This window comes from Pangasianodon hypophthalmus, chromosome 10 (assembly GCF_027358585.1).
Source record: "Pangasianodon hypophthalmus isolate fPanHyp1 chromosome 10, fPanHyp1.pri, whole genome shotgun sequence".
In the NCBI taxonomy this organism is placed as follows: Eukaryota; Metazoa; Chordata; class Actinopteri; order Siluriformes; family Pangasiidae; genus Pangasianodon; species Pangasianodon hypophthalmus.
Genome location: NC_069719.1, coordinates 23,102,561 through 23,116,633, shown reverse-complemented (window position 1 = coordinate 23,116,633; position 14,073 = coordinate 23,102,561). Strand labels below are relative to the sequence as shown.

General features: G+C 41.8%; 1 protein-coding gene across 4 annotated transcripts in view; it reads left to right on the top strand.

The window, feature by feature from the left end:
- Positions 1-14,073, top strand: part of fut8a (fucosyltransferase 8a (alpha (1,6) fucosyltransferase)) — a 66,075-nt gene that overhangs the window by 28,557 nt on the left and 23,445 nt on the right. The gene's annotated exons all lie outside the window — the stretch shown is intronic.

Sequence of the window (14,073 nt, the reverse complement as noted above, 5' to 3'; positions counted from 1 at the left end):
AGCCTTCAGGACAGTTTCCTGTCTTCCCAGGAGTGGAAGGGAAGGGTGGCTAGGAAAAAGCCCCTTCTCTTCAAAAGGTATATGGCAGCATGACTTATTTTAGGTTTGCAAAATTGCATCTGAACAAACCACAAAAGTTCTGAAACAGTATCCTTTGGACTGATCAGACCAAGGTGATGTTTAGTCATTATGCATAGCACCATGTTTGGTGAAAACCAAACACAGCGTATCACCGCAAACACCTCATACCAACTGTCAATCATGGTGGTGGAGGGGTGATGATTTGGGCTTGTTTTGCCGCCACAGGACCAGGGAAACTTGCAGTCATTGAGACAGCTATGAAATCCAGCAAATGGACATATGAATGGCTCAAGAAGAAATAAAATCAAGATGTTGGAATGGCCAAGTCAAAGTCCAGACCTCAACCCCATTGAGATGCTGAACTGAAGCATTGTTGTAAAGAAGGGTAGGCCACAATTTCTCCGATCAATGTGAGAGACTGATAACCTCCTACAAAAAACATTTATTTCTAGTTATTGTTGCTAAAGGTGGTTCTACATGTTACTGAATTATAGGGTGTACATATTATTCCCAACCTGGTTTCTGAATGACTACATATTGAAATCTATTGTGTTTGTTGTTGTTGTTGTTGTTTGTTGTTGCCATAGGCTGTTTGTTTGTTTATAGAAGTTGATGAGGACCACACAATTGTTAATTAGGAACTGATAAATAAAAACAAAGAATTGAAGGAGGGTGACTGTGTATTTCATAATTAAATGACAGGGCATTCATATTTTTAAATAAAAGATTTATTCATACTGTCATGCCTTTATTGTAGACTGTGTGGCATTATGTGCAGTTTTTGCTCAGCTGATCACACTTCTTGTGTTTTCAACAATCACACAAATAAAAACAAATCTTAAAACAGAAGGAAATAAAGAGTGAAGTAAAATGTGAATTGCTGACATGAATTTAGTTACTGTCTAGAAGGAACGTGGCACTCACAGGCATTTAAAATAGAGATACAGTTCTGACAAACCTGATCAAAGTGCACAAGGCTATAAACTCAGAATCCACAGTAACTTTGCCAATTTCTAATATTGTTTGTATGAGTCACTGAAATTGTCATTAGAGCATCGACTAAGAAACCCAAACTCATAGAGAAAATTAACCACAGAAATAGCCAGCCAGGAATTTAGTTAACTAAACACTGAGTTAGGTTACATTTTTAAAATAATTAAAAAAAAAATCTTCTGATTGCTATCTTATTTTCTTTCTCTCATTTATTTACCATAGTGCAATTATCAGACTGTCTCTCAACTGATAAAATGAAAGATTTTTCATGTGACATGTGTTATATGTAATGCTATATTTCCAAACTCTTCATGTCAGGAAAATTAGAGCAACCCGCTAGCATTTTTCACTGGTCACCTACATTATTTATATTGTTCTTGAGCATTTCACCGCTTCCTAGTTGAGTGCCTTTTTTTGTTCTTGCCTTTTTTTTTCCCTTCTTGCCAGTGGTGTCTTATGTGTCGAATGTCTGTCCTCTGCTTCCAACACTGCTGAAATTAATAATCTCTTCCCACTGTATGAAACTTGTTAGCTGTCCAATTACAATTTAAAGCCTACTGGGACTATATAGGTGCCGCTGATTTACTAAACGACTTCACATATAAACCCACATATTGACATACAGTCCCCTCTGAAAGTATTGGAACGACAAGGCCAATTCTTTTGCTTTCACTATACACTGAAGACATTTGGGTTTGAGATCAAAAGATGAATATGAGACGATCGATCACAATTTTCAGCTTTCAACAAGCCATTTTGAAATTGAGAAAAGGGGTCAAATCTATCAGAGCCATTGGACAAGCATTGGGTATATCCAGTGATACAATTTTGAAAGTCTTGAAAAAGAAAGAAACCATAGGTGTTCTAACAACCAGACATTGAACAAGTTGGCCAAGGAAAACAACAGCAGTTGATGACAGAGACATTGTGAGAGCTTTGAAGAAAAACCCAAAAATAACAGTCAGTGACATCACCAACAACCTTCACGGGGTGAAGGTATCGCAATCCACCTTTAGAAGAAGATTTGAGAGCAGAAATATAGAGGCCAAACCACAAAATGCAAACCACTCACCAGCAGTAAGAATCGGATTAGCCACAAATGTTTAAGCTCTATCAAAACCACAAGATTAACCTTTATCAAAGTGATGGAAGGGCCAAAGTGTGGAGATAGAAAGGATCAGCTCATCGGTCAAACACTCTGGAGGTAGCGTCAGTGGCTGCTTCTGGAACGGGCTCGCTAATCTTTATGATTGAACTCATGGTGATAGCAGCAGATTGAACTCAGAGGTCTACAGAAACATACATTCTGCCATTTTATAGAGAAATGCATCCAATCTAATTGGGAGGAACTTCAGCATGCAGCAAGACAATGACCCAAATCACACGTCAGTACAATAAATGATTTCATGAAGGCAAAAAAGTTGAAAGTTAAAAACAGTTTTAGACTGGCCATATCAATCACCAGACCATAACCCACTTGAGCATGCATTTCACCTCCTGAAGAGAAAACTAAAGGGAAACCCCCTAAAGCAACAACAACTGAAAGAAGCTGGAAGCCTGGAAAAGCATCACAAAAGTAGAATGAAACAGTTTGGTGGTGTCAATGGGTGTCAGTGTACTTATTGCGAGCAAGGCATATGCAACCAAATATTTAGTGTTATGTACTTTTAAGACTATCTTCCAGTCTTTGGCTCACCTAAAAACTGGGTGGTCTGACACCAAAGGTGCCATGTTCTAAACTGTGTAAAACATATAGATTTAAATATCAGGAAATGAAAGCCAAAATCTATTGTCTCACATTCATCTTTTAAACTCAAACCGAAATGTCTTCAGCGTATAGAGAAAACAAAGGAATTGGCCTTGCCGTTCCAATACTTTCAAAGGGGACTGCATATGTGGGTCTCTGTGGGTCTCTCTCTCACATCAAGAGCTGGAAGGAGCACAAATGCACAAAGCCATATTTTCTAGTCTTTTTACACTACCTTGCAAAATTGCTCAAGCAGAAAAAGCTGCTTAGAATTAGGCATGTGCTTTCTGCCTATTTTTATTATTTGGATATCCATAGGAGTTATTGAACAGATATTTGGTTAACCAGTATGGGAAAGCCTATTTAATATAATGTATTGTAGTATTACCTTGCCATTGTCATTAAACTTATCTACTGTCAGTGGTGAAGTATGTGTTTTACAGATGTAATATTTAGGGAAAAAAACATGGACATGAACAGGGCCTTCAGGAGGTGAAATGCATGCCCAATTGGGTTAAGGTCTGGTGATTGAATTGGCCACTCTAAAACCTTCTAAAGCCTCTATATTTTTGTTCTGTAAGTCTTTTTTGAACAGTGGATTGTGAGGCCTTCACCTCTGCCCTGTGACTGTTTTTTTTTTTTTTTTTTTTTTTTTTTTGAGTATATCTTCAAGGCTCTCACAATGTTTGTCATAAACTGCTCCTGGTTTCCTTGGCCAACCTGTATCATGTCTGGTTGTTAGTACACCAGTGGTTTCTTTCTTTTTCAGGATATTCCAAATTGTTGTATTGGCTATGCCCAATGCATATGCAATGGCTCTGATCAATTTTTCCTCTTTTCTCAACTTCAAAGTAGCTTGTTTTTCTCCCAAAGGCAGCTCTCTGGTCTTCATGTTGGTTTATCCTTTTTAACAACAAATGCAGTCTTCACAGGTGAAATCCAGGGCTCAGACCAAGAGTAGACATTCAGAGCTTTTAATTGTTTAAACATCAATCTAACATGGCACACCAGGCAAGAAACAAGAAACACCTGTATACACAGTATGTGTATATAGTATGTATAAAGTATGTGGACACCTGAACATGACGCCCACATGTGCTTGTCGAACATCCTATTCCAAAGAAATGGCATTAATATGGAGTTGGTCCCCTTTTTGCGTCTATAAGAGCCTCTACTCTTCTGAGAAGGATTTCAACTAGATTTTAGAATGTAGCTGTGGGCCCCAAGAGCACCAGTGAGGTCGGGCACTGATGTCGGGCAAGGAGGCCTGGTGTGCATACTTGTGTGTTTTGTATATGTTTTCTGACCAATGATTTGTTGTTAAGACCATTAAAAGCTTAATATTTGCCATTTTTCATTTGGCCCATTTTTTGCCCAGGAGTGTAAGTAATTATATACTGTACTATATGTAAATAACTGTGCAGTGATCCATGATCCAAGATGGCGGTGTGGCAGTAGCACTCAGCGGCCACTCCAGATCCAAAATGGTGCTATTTTTGTCTTTAGCCCGACTTGGGCATCTGAGCTCCTGGTGTTCATGTATACCACTGCCAGACAGTCATAAGTTTCAGAAATAACACTACAGCTGTTCTGTATGATAATCTCCTGGAGAAGCTACGCGATCCTGACTTACTGTGGGGACCAGGCTTCCAGTTCTTGGTGTTGTCTGATGCCGGTGGCCAGGGGAGGGGACGTCACAAGCGGTGCATAAGAAAGCAGAAGTGCGGCAAGAGGCCGAGGGTCCGTGCTAGACTAAAAACAAACTCTAGCCGGCTGGCTCTCCTGTCCATCCTGCTCTCCAGTGTCTGCTCCCTGGACAATAAATTGGATTACATCCAACTCCAGCAGACTACGTGGTGTGAGTTTAGAGACTGCTGCATTTTTTTTTTCACAGAGACATGGCTCATTGACAGAGTTCCAGATGCTGCCATTCAGCTAGATGGGCTAGCCTCGTTTCGTGCCAACAGAAACACAGCTCTGTGCGGTAAGGCTTGCGGCGGTGGCTTGTGTGTTTACATCAACAAGGAATGGTGCAAGAACTCGGTGCTAGGTCTAGCTACTGCTCATCACTGGTGGAGTTTGCGACTGTTAGATGTAGACCATTTTATTTACCATGGGTATTCACCACCGTCCTCATAATCGGAGTATACATTCCCTCCAGTGCTAATGCTAAAGACCCGCTCTGTGAACTGTATGGGGCTGTTAGCGAATTGCCAAATTCACACCCTGACGGACTGTTTATTGTTGCCGGAGATTTTAATCATGCAAATCTCAAGTCAGTGCTCCCTAAATTTTTCCATCAGCATGTGGACTTTGCAATGATAGGGAAGCACGCGCTGGATCTTGTTTACACAAACATCCCCGGTGCGTACCGGGCAGAGCCCTGCCCCCACCTCGGCTACTCAGACCACATCTCTGTTATGCTAATCCCAGCATACAGACTGCTCGTCAGACGCTCCAAACCAGTTCTGAAGCAGGTGAAAACCTGGCCAGCAGGAGCCATCTCTGCTCTTCAGGACTGTTTTGAACACACTGACTGGCACATGTTCAGGGAAGCGGCAACTGACGGCGACTTCACCAACTTGGAGGAATACGCGACATCAGTGACCAGCTATATCAGCAAGTGCATTGATGACGTCACTGTCTCCAAGATCATCACCACACACTCCAACCAGAAGCCATGGATGACTGCAGAGGTGCGTGTGCTACTGAGGACCCCAGACTTCGCCTTCAGAGCAGGGGACAAGGTGGTCCTAAGAACAGCAAGGGCCAAACTGTCCCGGGCCATCAGAGAGGCAAAGCGTGCACATGCACAGAGAATCCACAACCACTTCAAGGCCAGCAGAGACACATGGTGCATCGAGGCCATCACCAACTACAGGAAAACATCACCTGCCTGTGACAGTGATGCCTCCCTCCCAGATGCGCAACTTCTACGCTCGGTTTGAGGTGCAGAATTATGTGATGCCGAGGAAGACCACCTCTCATCCCAATGACCAGGTGTTGTGCCTAACCACGGCTGAAGTGAGGAAGATTCTGCACAGGGTCAACCCATGGAAGGCTGCTGGACCAGACAACATTCCTGGCAGAGTGCTCAGAGGATGTGCAGACCAGCTGGCGGATGTTTTCATGGACATCTTGTTCCGAAGTGCTTCAAGGCCACCACCATCGTCCCTGTGCCCTACAAGTATCCAGTGTCCTACCTCAATGACTACTGTCCTGCTGCACTTACACCTATCATCATGAAGTGCTTCGAGTGGCTCGTCATGAGGCACATCAAGACCCTGCTGCCCCCCTCACTGGACCCACTGTAATTCGCTTACCGTCCCAACCGCTCAACAGATGACGCCATCGCCACCACCCTCCATCTGGCCCTCACCCACCTGGACAATAAAAACACACATGTTCGAATGCTGTTCATAGACTTCAATTCAGCATTCAACACAATCATTCTTCAGCACCTGATTGGAAAGCTGAACCTGCTGAACACCTCCCTCTGCAACTGGATCCTGGACTTCCTGACTGGGAGACCTCAGTCAGTCCGGATCGAGAACAGCATCTCCAACACTACCACATTGAGCACTGGGGCCCCACAGGGCTGTGTGCTCAGTCCACTGCTGTTCACTCTGCTGACTCATTACTGTGTAGCAATGCACAGCTCGAACCACATCATCAAGTTCGCCGATGACACGACCGTGGTGGATCTCGTCAGCATACAGAGAGGAGGTGCAGCGACGAACGGACTGGTGCAGAGCCAACAACCTGTTTCTAAACATGGACAAAACTAAAGATATGGTTGTTGACTTCAGGAGGGCTCAGCATGACCACTCTCCACTGAACATCGGTGGCTCCTCCATGGAGATCGTCAAGAGCACCAAATTTCTTGGCGTTCGCCTGGCGGAGAACCTCACCTAGTCCCAAAAACACCAGCTCCCAGCAGCGCCTGTACTTTCTGAGAAGACTGCAGAAAGCACATCTCCCACCCCCCATCCTCACCATGTTCTCCAGAAGGACTATTGAAAGCATCCTGTGCAGCTGCATCACTGCCTGGTTTGGGAATTTCACCATCTCGGATCGCAAGACCCTTCGGCGGAGAGTGAGGACAGCTGAGATGATCATCGGGGTCTGTCTTCCCTCCATCGCAGACACTTACTCCTCACGCTGCATCCACAAAGCCACCAGCACACCCCTCTCACACACTCTTCACACTCCTGCCGTCTGTACATCCTGCATCCTCTTTGCAATTTTTTTGCACATCCCTGCATTACATTATGCTGCTACAAATATTTATTATACTGTACATTTCTTATACTCTCTACTAGGTTGCTATTTCTTATGTTTACACCTATTTCAGCAACTTATATTGTACTCTTTTTGCACTGTTGTCACGGGATTCACTTTCTAATAGAACTGTGTACTGGTCGGCGCTGCACTGTGACTTACTGTGCCCGTTGTCTATCTCAGTAATCATTGTACTGTCTTGTGCTGTCTGCACGTTTACACTTGTGCACTTTTTGTATAAATTTATGTAGTCCCTTGTAGTTCTGTGTTGGTCTGTGTTTGTCCTATGTAGCACCTTGGTCCTTGAGGAACATTGTTTTGTTTCACTATGTACTAACTGGCTGTATATGGTTGAAATGACAAACTCCACTTGACTTGAGTTATGTAACTGTGCATGTGAAGTAAATGTGTATAATGTGTGTCTGTTGTTATAATGCTCTTGCAGCAGAAACTGCAAGTAAGAATTTTATTGCATGTTCAACACATGACAATAAAACTTCACTTTCATGCAATGTCACTGATGGAGTCCCACAAGAATCCATTTTACGCTTGCCTGTTTGCTTGTATATGGTACACCATAGCAAAGACATCAGAAAGCAGACAATTAACATGCATCATTATGGTGAGGACATGTATTGATCCATTTCAACTGATGATCAGAATCCCAAAAACAAATGAATCGCCTGCTTGGAAGAAATTATTGGATGTCAAAGAACTCTTCACATTTGAATCATGGCAAAACTGAGGCCTTAATTATACAAAAATAAGAACTAGTTGGAATAGCCACATGATAAGTTCTATTTCATCCTTCCTAACCACCAGGGGTGGTGTTAAACTTCCCCTGTGACAAGCTCTAGTTCTCTTCTCTCCTGCAATCCTTTTCTCTGACATTCAACAGCTGCCCTCCAACACAAAAAGGAGCAAATGTTCTGGACCTGGTCTTCGGCCAGCCCTCCCCAGCTATAGACATCAATGTTACCCTGCTCCACATCTCAGATCATCACTTGATATCCTTCACCCTTACCCTCCCTGACATGCCTGTCATCAACTACTCATACTTCATACTACTCATACTTCATACCCTTTCAGACCCTGAATTCTTTTCCTCCCTATTTTTTGAATTAGCCACTAATACTTTCCTCTTTTCACTTTCCTCATCCATGGACCTCTTCTTCCCTCTGTCTTTCAGACTTTCAGAAGTCTTCTTGCTCTTCTCCGTGACTATATGATGTGTTGTGCAGCAGTCAGAGAGAATTAAGAGCAGCTGAGAGAAAGTGGGGGAAATCTCCTCTCATACCACTCTCTCATGTAGAAGTTATCTGACAGCTGCTAATACCTTCAAAAAAGGAAAGCTGGAAACCTCTGCACATGATCCTTTGCAAGCTCCACACTTCACGTCTTCACTTCTTAATCTGCGATGCCCATGTCAAGATCTTGTGAGCGCTCTGGACAACTCTCCAATCTCACGATTTGTCACTGCATTGAACCTTGGGTAACCATGGACAACCAACTGTCTTTATTGCCTTACATTGCTAAACCGATGTGCTCATGCAGATCTCTTCTCAAAAAAACATTAGGAAGAGCCGGCAGTTTCTATCCACGGGGCCACTTGGGTGCTTGTTCAGTACTTTGTCATATTGAGATGGTCTTCTGCAACTCGTTCCTGGCAGGTCTGTCTTTATGCACCATCCAACCTCTGCAACTAATCCTAAATGACCGATTTTCATCCTTCCTACCCCATTGCTATTCTCCCTCTGCTGGATTCCTGTAGCTGCCCACATAATATTTAAAACACTGATGCTTGCCTACAAAGCCAAAAATGGACCACTGCCCACCTAACTTGGATTGGAGGTCCTGGGCAATATGGGGTGACTCTGGGCCAGGCTCTTCCTGTGTCTCACCAGGGGGTTCCCTGTGTGCTGCATCTGCTTGCTCCTTCACCAAACATTTCATCTTGGCCTGGTTGATCTTCAGGCCATGTGGGTTTTTACAGACCTTGCTGCACACACATGCCACACTTGATGTCTGTAGTCCGGTTTCATGGATCATTACCTGTTGGCCCATCTGGTTGGGGTGCTCTTTCAATCCTCTTGGGTTCCCTTGGGGTATGTTCCTTTTGGGCTTTCCATAAAATGGTTGGGTTTTTCCTTACAGAAGCTGCAGGTTGGGTTGCTAGCCCTTCCTACCCTGGTTGTGGTCATTCCGTGCCGGAAGCTGTCTGCAGCTGTCACCACTGTATTCAGTCATTCAATCTATTCCTGAACGTCAGTAAAAGGTTTTAAAAAATGCATCTCGTGATACACTTGGGCATGTGATGTGATGCATAAATATATACTGTATAATGACTATATTACAAATATATCTCTACATGCAAAAACATTACAATAATAACTAAAGCTTCTTTCATATTATATTTATTTGGACATTAGCTGTAGGCTACTACCTCCATACATGCTCTGACTAGTGCATTACACAAAAGTTATGAAGACAAAAACACCACTTCAGCTGGGTTAACCTCAGTGGGTTAATTCATTCTTCAAAATAACAAATATCCTCATTGCTGTACCTGTCTGACAGTCCTGATAAGATTTTTTCAACCCCATCATGGCTATCCTTATGAAGGCTTTCCCAAAGCGCTTTCTCTGGAAGTGTTCTTCATGCCATTGTCCAAAAAAATTTTTATCTCTAAAGAAGTCTTTGTACAGTATGTGCCCTTCTTTTCATTGTGTTTACAGTAGCTGTATTCACATGTGGCTTACAAGTCTCGGAAATGCTTTGCATATGCTTTCAATGTGAATAGAAATACTCACTGATGGGCTTCACACTTCCAGTACTGCACTAAGGTGTTTGACTTTTTTCTCACTGGTTTTCTGGGATACAGTTTGATTACAGATTAAGATTTGATTTCAGCCAGACCTAACCATCAAAATAAAACTCTTTAAAGATAATCTTTGCAAAAAATCTTGAATGTAAAATCATAAATGTAAATTAGGTTTTTTTCTTTATAAAAAACAAATACAATGTTAAACATGATTTTTGAAATCATGAGTCATAATGTTTTTTCTGCATGGAGCTACAAAACATAAAAAATTGTTAATCGTATTATGTTGAGAAAACGTTTATCAATTGTGTGTGTATTCAGCCCAGGGGACATATTTACTCCACTCCTGCTGATGATTGTGGCAATATGCTTGCAGGAACCTCCCAATTTCCTGGTTCAGCCTCACTGTCTGCCCATTTGACTGTAGGTTGCACCTTGAGGAGAGACTGACATTAATATTTTTTTCTAAAGCAATATGGGACCATAGTTGTTGTGAAATGGGGTGGGGTTGCAAGACACTTGTGGGTGCCTGACGGGAGGTTTGGGCGCAGTGAGATCATTTAGAGGTCATTTTCCAAGAATTTACTTAGCACATACCTGGCATATGTGTTCAGACTCTGTGTGAGAATAAATTCAATGCAAATTCATTGATGGACATTGTCACAAAGCAGCTTTGCAAAAATATATAAATTCTGGATAGAAATTTTAAAATTATGAGTTTATCCCTAATGAGCAAGCCAGAGGGGACAGTGGCAAGGAAAAACTCCCTGGGACAATATGAGGAAGAAACCTTGAGAAGAATCTGACTCAAAAAATCCTCATCTGAGTGACACCAGATAGTGCAATTATAAATAATTCCTTTCTATAACTGTATACTATATGGTCAAATAGTGCAATTGTATAATCCATAAAAATTTATTATAGTTTTCAAACAAAGTCTGTTTTGTTGAAGGTATCAGCTGTGCACTGTTGGAGACCTGAGTGCAAAACTGTTCATGGGAATTGCAGTCATAAAGCTATCAAAGCAATTTTAGTCCAAAGCCATCATAGCAAAACTGTTTGTATCAATTGAAGTCCAAAGCCATCTTCATGTTTTCTAAGTGGTACCATCCACCGTAATCACATGTAACTTTAGGCTGTGCATATGGGGCTATCCTCAGCAGCAGCAAGTGGTTTCCATGAAATTGAAAACTCCAGCCAGAAGTAGGGCATCAGGATGGATCAGGCAATTTCGGAGAGCAGAAGGGGTCAGGATCACTGGTATCTCAGGAGTAGCATGTGTAGCTCGACAGAGAGAGAGAGAGAGGGTAAGAGAGACTGTTAGGTATGCTAATTGTCATGTAATAGTAAAGGACACAATATACATTGTGTGCAGAGTACAGGCAGGGACTCTGGCAAGACTAGCTATAATAGCATAACTAAAAGGGAAAGCCAGAAGGTAACACAGACATTAGGGCGCCCTGGGACATGAAGCATAACAATTCATATGAGGTAGCATATATAAAGGAAAAAGCAGTGGGCCTAAAATAGAACTTTGCGGAACACAAAACTTTACCTAACTATGCATAGAGAAGTCACTATTTACATCTACAAACTGATAACAATCAGTCAAATAAGACCTGAGCCAGGAGAAGGCCATTCCCTTAATGTCAACAACATTTTCTATCTAGGAGAATAGTATGATCAATGGTACCAAAAGCTGCACTAAGGTCAAGCAATCAAGGAGACATAACCCTGATCAGAGGCCAATAGACCAGTGCTGTGTCTGTGCTATGATGAGGCCTAAATCCCTTTCATGAATGTTATTCCTATGTAGGTATGAGCATAACTTCTGTGCTACAACATTTTCTAGGATCTTGAAGATAAAGGAAAGGTTTGATAATGGCCCATAGTTGGACAACTGATGGGGCTGAGGTCAGGTTTATTAATTGGGGGTGAAAATTGCTATATTAAAATATTTAGGTGCATAGTCAGTACTAAGGGAAGAATTGATTATTTTTAGAAGAGGTTTAATTGCTTCTGGAATTATCTGTTTGAAGAAACATGTAGGTACGGGATCTCGTATACAGGCTGATGAAGTGAAATGAAATTCTAGTGAAATTAGTTCAGTCTCTCAAAGGGGACTAAAACATTCTAATCACTGATCTAATATGGTTATATTATTATCTACAGGATTAGTTATCAAATTGTCTGGTTTTAAATTTATAGTCTGAATTTGACTGATATTTTTAATTTTGTCACTGGAAAAATTCATGAAGTCATCACTGCTACATATTTTTGGTGTGCATGTTTTTGTGGTGGTCTTATTCCTAATTAATTTTGCTACAATATTAAATAAGAATCTAGAATAAGATTATTTTTGTTATCTTCTATTAGGGTGGAGAGATAAGTCAATCTAGCAGCACTAAGATATTTTCTATAGCTCAGGAGGTTCTCCTTCCATGCTGTTAAAAATTTACGTTCTAATTTTCGAGTGGTTTTAAGGTGTATGTCTGATCATTATCTACATTATCTAGTGTGTAGTGGAATGTTGACTGTAAGCCATCAGTTGCCTGATAAAGTTCTGTGGGGTCAGACGGTGATCCAATCATAGTTGATAACTCTGGGAGATTATTGATAAAACCCTGTGCAGTAGCTGAAGTGAATGTACGTTTGACTTGGTAGCATGACAAGGTGCATATATTATAACCGAGTCATATTTTAAACAAGATGAGGTAATGATCTGAGACAGCTTCAGCCTGCGGAAATATGACTCTATTGTCTATATTTAATCCGAATATTAATATTAGATGAAAAGTGTGACCACCATTATGAGTTGGTCCTGTTGCGTTCTGATTGACCCCTACTGAATCTAGAATGTACACAACGGCTGTTCTCAGAGGGTGTTCTGGATTATCAAAATGAATATTAAAGTCTCCAGCAATTAATGCTTTGTCTAAAGAAACAAACAGGTTTGAAATGAAATCCACAAATTCACAAAGGAAATCAGAATATGGCCCTGGGGGTCTGTAAATAATAATTAGCTGCATCGACTGGGTAGACTTATTTTTTGTAGCTACATATGTATTATCAGTATAAAAAACTTTGAACGTGTTGAATTTTTGATTGGGTTTTTGTGTGATGCCTAGATTATCATTATAAATAACTGTGACACCTCCTCCTCTGCCAGTTAGACAGGGCTGATGTATGTAACTGTATTTGCGAGGACTAGCTTCATGGGGCCAGAGCATATTACTGAATCGGACATCACCTTCGCTAATTTACACACCCGTACAATGTTACTCTTATTAACCTCTGACTGCCAAAGGTGTACATCATTAGCTCCTATATGAATAACTATCTGTGAAAACCTATGCTTGCCTGGTGCCCCTAAAGGCCTACCTAATTTCACATGACTTAAGATAGAATCTACTAACCAGAGCTCTTTAAGTTTTCTCAGCAGATGCTTCAATGGGGAGAGCAAACCGGTTAGACATGTGAAGCGGAGAGGAGTGGTGCTCCCTTGGGTGCACCTTATCGTTAGCTTTGGCTTTGCAATTATGCCGCTAAGTCGTCACCCCTTTGCCCCACTGTGAGGTCTCTCATGCCCGAGTTGGGGGATTACTAACTCCACCTAAGGCATCCAGGCTAAATCAAGATGAATCCAAGAAAATCCAGATAAATTAAGATGCTATCTATTTATGGAATTACATATGTGCAGTAACTCCCTGAGAACTTCAGTGCGCCATCAGTGTTCCAGGCGCAATGACCAGCCCATGTGGTATCACCAAGTATTCATAGTGCCCAGTGTTGGTGATGAAAGCAGTTTTCTATTCATCTCCCTTATGAATGGGCTCATTCCATACACATTCCCCAGCCAGGGTAAGAAGTGTCAGAGAATAATCAACAGCAGATATTTTACCTTGCTTAAATGTAAGCAGGCTCTCGCCAGCATCCTTGCCCATCTCCAGGTGGGCAAAAATGTCATGGAACTCCTGTTTGAAGCTTGCATTGGTTAGATCCAGCAGCAGGGGTTAAACTAGGTGCTTGGCCAATGAGGAGCGGTAATACCTGGGGGACTTGTCTCTGGAGAAATGCCTAGGGGCACTGGCAAAAAGTAGTGCACACTTTTGTATTTTACAGGAGGTATTTTACAGGAGGTGCAGAATAA